Source organism: Triticum urartu, chromosome 1A (genome assembly GCF_056163025.1).
Source record: "Triticum urartu cultivar PI428250 chromosome 1A, HENAU_Tu73, whole genome shotgun sequence".
Lineage (NCBI taxonomy): Eukaryota > Viridiplantae > Streptophyta > Magnoliopsida > Poales > Poaceae > Triticum > Triticum urartu.
This window is the reverse complement of record NC_141873.1, coordinates 174,013,968-174,019,692: the sequence shown is the minus strand read 5'-3', so window position 1 is coordinate 174,019,692 and position 5,725 is coordinate 174,013,968. Positions and strand designations below refer to the sequence as shown.

Genomic DNA, 5,725 nt, shown 5'->3' with positions numbered 1-5,725 from the left:
GGGCACGCGCCCGTGGGCGGCGGCGGCGGCGACCGGGCCTGTGCGGGCCCGCGATGGGCTCCACGGACCGGCGCAGTGGGAGGCGGCGCGCTGGACAGGTGGCGGGCCGCGATTGGCGCAGGACGGCGGCGCTACTAAGGTGCCGCGCTTCGATTGGTCGGAGTGATGTGGCGGCGGGGTGGACGCGTCCGGTGGCTGAGTGGACATGTCCGGCGCGGCGCGGAGGGAAAATTTAGGGTTAGGGTTGGAGGAGACCCGGAATTTCGGGGAGGAGGCCTTTATATAGAGGTAGAGGGATTTAGGAGAGTCCAAATGAGGTGCGGTTTGCGGACACGCGATCGTGATCGAACGACCGAGATGATGGAGGAGGTTTAGGTGGGTTTTGGGCCACTTTGGAAGGGTGTTGGGCTGCAACACACACGAGGCCTTTTCGGTCCCTCGGTTAACCGTTGGAGTATCAAACGAAGTCCAAATGGCACAAAACTTGACAAGCGGTCTACCGGTCGTAAACCAAGGCCGCATGGCAAGTCTCGTTCCAATCCAAGAACGGTTAACACCCGCACACAAAAAGAGGTAGAAAGGGACACCGGGTGACATAGGAGCGCCGGATTGCAAAACGGACAACAGGGAAAATGCTAGGATGCATGAGATGAACATGTATGCAAATGAAATGCACATGATGCAATTGTATGAGATGCATGACACGCAAGCAATGACAAGGTAACAACAACGAATACTGGAAGACACCTGGCACATCGGTCTCGGGGCGTTACAAATACCAACTTGCGGACGACAAGGTAGTACAAGTACCAATACCAAACTAACTTATAATATTTTTTGTCCTGGCCCTAGTGTTCATCTGGTAGAAAATCTTGCAGAGGACCAGCTCTCGCTCCTTCTCTTGCTCCAGGTCCCCGAGGTGGTACTGGTGCATCACCCAGTTGGTCCTCTGCTGGTCGAAGTTCTTGTTGGTGTGAAGCACAAGAACCTTTTTGCTGCCCATCTGTCGGCCATTGACCATCACTGGCAAGGTATTGCCGGTGTTGTGCCACATCGCATGCATGCCGCACTCTGACTGTATCTTGCAACGCGTCCACGTGCCCCTTTTGAACGCCCTGGAATTGTGCCGAAAGAAATGCTTGCTTAGGCCTCAAGGTGCTCGATCAGCTCCTGATCCGTGGGATCGAACTTGACGCCAGCCGGAAGCACCGGCCAATCCTTCTTCGACTTGCATGGGTTAATTCCAGTTATATGGTACTCAATGTATGATCAATCGACTATTTTAAGTGAATGATGAAAGATTTTGACAGATAAGTGGTACTCCAAATCTGAAGTCCAGAATACCCGAACACGCCGCCGGGATTCTTGTGTCACCTCACGCACAGCATGTTGTCACATCAATTCAATGTGTGGACATGATGAATAATTTGACCGACGTATACTAGTGCTGCTACTGTACTACTTACTAGTCGTATTTAGTGTCACATTTTAACCATAGGTTTAACTAACAAGTACGCACTTGAAGCCTAAGTGATATATATATATACTGCACAACATCTCCATCATCATTATCAGTACATCCTGCGCAGGTGAGTTAGGATGCACTTGATCCCAGAAAGGTATCTATCCTTCAAACTAGAGGAGTGCTTCAAACTAACAACAGTACATAATATCCAGCAAAAGAGGGCCATGCTACAGCAGCAGAATACATGGCTCAGTCTACATATCAGTACGAATCAAGTTGTGCATATTTGCTGTTGGCATGAACCACGTCGCCGCATGTCGGGTTTGCAAAAGCCATCCATCACATGGAAGCTTGATGTCTTTCACACACTGAAGATTATCTAGCAACAAGCTGTGTCGACGAATCTCTGGATATGATGATTCATGAAACCCATGGTATGATGTGTAAACATAGTCCCCCTGGCGAATGGAAGTTGCATAGCACGGTAATCATCACCGATGATATGATCGATGATTGGTTGGATGATCGGATAATTGAGACCGAGGAACATGGAGTGGTTGTCGAGGCTGTAAACCCGCCTCCAGTTGAATACTCCTGGCCCAACGGAGCTGGGATCTTTCTCGAACACAAAGCAGCCATAGCCATCAATGTCACGAACGCCCCAGGCATTGTGACTGCATGTGGTTTGATGAAATGGTTTGGTCAATTTGGTACGTGCAAATGAGCATCAAATGACCATTGTCAGCTGAACGACCGATCAACCACCACCCATCGGCTGGTATGATTACAGGTCCTGGAATCACGAAGGCCAGTGCATTTGCGTCTGCTGCAACAATTCAAATTGGAGACCAAAAGGACAAAAATAAACAATCATGTTCAGAGTATGTGTGGAATTAAGATTATTATAACAGTGACACATATCATAGATAGAGAATTGCAATGTCGTGGTCATAATCATACCCCAAGTTAAAAAAATAAGCCAATGGCTTTAATATTCTAGCAATATATCATGGTTCAAACATCATGTAACAATGAGAGGAAAACAGATATGACAAGGCCTACTCATATTCTACCATAGCACTTACTACAGTTATCATATCAACTCTAAGAAATAACATGCGTTGTTATAAAAATCCTGGAAATGAGAGTAACATATAGCAATCATGAGGTTACACTCATAATATCTATTCTAACAATCATTAGATACCAATTGTTCTCATATCAACTCTAACAATAACATGTGTGGTCATAAAAATCTAGGAAATGAGAGGAACATATAGCAATGATGTGGTTATAGACATACTATAGATTCTAAATTTGTAACAATGAACAGGCAGTCGTATTCTTAAGGTAAAGATGAGATGAGATAGAACAATTACACAACGATAGATTCCACCAGTATAGGCAGCCAATCTGTGTGTCGACCGCATAAACGATGCCATCATGCACTATAGCATCAGACAGAAGTGTTGGGTAAAGAGGATCGACGATGAGCCATAACCATGTATGGCGACTGGATTCCAGATAGACTAATCCCATGTTGAACACGGCAATGAGCTTGTAATCCATGTAGTCTTCTAATGGTGTGGGCACTTCGCAGATTACAACCTTCAGCAAACAGAGGTCGAGCCAAAAGCTTGACGCGTCTCGTGCGTAGTAGGCAGGAGTGTCCGGCGGGCCGCGAGGCCTGATGGCGGTGGTATCCAAAGATGGAAGGATGATCTCTCGCTGGGTGTAGATATCCACGAGATGCCACGGACTACCGGAATGGTGGATGATGATGATCCAGTTGGCCTTCAAGCCCGCCCAGTAGTGGCCGCGCATGAAGGGCAGGTGGACGGGTAGTGGTAGCATGTCGAGGGGCACCACAGCAACCTCCGTAGGATCGTCAGGTCGGTGTCTGGGCCACCTGCGAGGATCGGGCATCAGCAAGTAGGGTCTCTTGAAAAGAGCCGGCCGGTTGCAGACAAGTAGAAGGTACAAAGACACCGAGCATGCGGCCAGACGGACGGTGCTGAGTAGGTCCATACGATTACAAATCTGCTCCAAGAGAACATCGAGGAGGGAATTCCAATCGCGGCTCTGCATGTTAGTCGGTTCTGCCATTGGGGTTTCTGGTGCCTGCGAGCCAACGGGGAAGTGGATTCTGGCCGGCGAGCGAAAAAGCTTCTCCTCGCGTGGCCGAGCAGTGAGCGGGGGGATATGGTACGCGCGAGCTACCAAGGAAGATAGCGCGGGCGGGCGAGCGGTGAGCGGGGGGAAATGGTGTGCGACTGACGATGGGGAAGAGAGGAGGAAGAAGAAGAGAGGAGGAAGAAGAGTGGAAGACGAGGAAGAAAGTGCATTAAATCTCAATTCTACTACTACTAGGATATACCGTCCTTCGGAGTGTAAATAGTTACACCGATGACATCTGGGTCTACCACAAGAGGGCCCATATGTCAGTTAATGGAGGACAGAAGCGTGCTCTACTGGCAAACATGATGGCAGTACTGAGTAAGGCTGATTTAGTAACACCAACACGCTGGTTCAGCTTATTAATTAAGTGTCCCATCTGTTGCAGTGTGTATTGTCACTTCACTACGAAGACTAGTTGAATAGTTCTCTCTGACCGAGATGGGGAATAATGGATCGCAAAGACTTCCTTTCTACATTATCCCTATACCTCTACGCTCACTTCACTCATTTTGCTCCGTACGTAGTCACTTGTTGAAATCTCTAGAAAGACAAATACTCCGTATTTGGGAACAGAGGGAGGATTTTACTCCGTATTTTTTGGGAAAAGATGGAGTATCACCATATGGAGGGAACAGAGGAAGCTTGAAATATGAACATGTCAATGGGAGGGAGTAAGCCCCATGCATGCATGCATGCATGCAACATGCAACACTCACACGTACACATGGATGCACGCAACACTCACGCACCCATGCGGCACACAGCACACGACGCAACACACACGCTCACGCTCAAGTGCTCAACCTACTCCCTACGTCCATGAAAGACTGTACATTTAGAGATTTACACATTGACCAGGGCATAATTAACGCCCAAAAGTAGCAGACTTATGTGTGCATGCGACCATTGAGAGAGAAAGATTAAATGAAGGTCGTTGCATGCTGTAATTAAGGATAGACATGTAGCCTATACCTAGAGCACAAGTTGGTGCATTAGTCAATCAATATCGATTTAGATTAAAGGCTAAATGCATTGGAAGTGTAGATGTACTACACTCTTTGTTTTTTAGCTAATTTCTTTGCTCTGCCAACTGACAGGTGGGACCCAGAAACCAGGTGACAATTTAACCAGTCAACAAAGTGCCACGTCGACTATGTGTCCGGTCAGTAGGGTGCAATACGGTGCTCTACGATGAGCTAGTGATCGTATAATCACCGCAAAACTATATATAGTGACCGTAAAGAGCGTATTGTTACATACGTTGACCGCCAGTGTATTTTTCCCGTTTCAAATTAATCCATATTAATCGGAAAGGACGCAGTATGGACTAGTACTAGTACTGCTTTGATGTGTCCCGTCAACTCGCCGAATGAGGAGAAGCTTGCTTACTACGCCTCTCCCTCACCCACGCACGCGGTGGTTCGCAGGACGAGGAGAGGGTTTTGACTATAGCACCCTCTCCCTATCCCTCGCCCTCGCCCTCGCGGTGGACATGCAGTAGTTCAATCGGTGTCAGATTGCAAGAAGCATAATGTGTACTGTAGTATCATCATTGTGGGACCTTCCGAAGAGGCGAAGAGCCAAGTGCATGGTTCACACGAGTACAAACTCTTCAACCTCCCGAAGAGGCAAAGAGCCAAGCGCAAGGTTTTATAGGATTTGTCGTCCTAGTAGGAGCGTACTACAACTATAGCGAACAATGCTACTGTATGATGCCGCCACGTCACGTATATCCAAAGTTGTGCCACCTTTTTTTCTCAAAGAGCATGTTGGAGCCCATGCAACAACCACACAAGTTGCACGTACACATAACACATTTACTAGTAATAAATTCTAAAGGACAAATGCCAGTGTGCCACACAAGTTCATCTCCAATTCATGTGATAAATTTGTGCACGACTAGTCTACATATATTCACAGCACTACCGTTCACAATTTATCGTACTCCACTTACACGTTATAGATGGGATACATGTCCTCCTCCAGGTTCCAGTCCTAGGTGTTCTTCATGGATGGCACGATCCATAGCGGTGGGCAACGAGAATCATTGTAGCAGATTTCTAGTCTGGTTCCACAGATGGA

The 5,725-nt window shown here is 47.5% G+C and overlaps 1 pseudogene; it reads right to left on the bottom strand.

The window, feature by feature from the left end:
• Positions 1–820: 820 nt before the first annotated feature.
• LOC125532802 (NAC domain-containing protein 75 pseudogene) lies at positions 821–1,711 on the bottom strand (annotated as a pseudogene).
• Between the last annotated feature and the right edge of the window lie 4,014 nt (positions 1,712–5,725).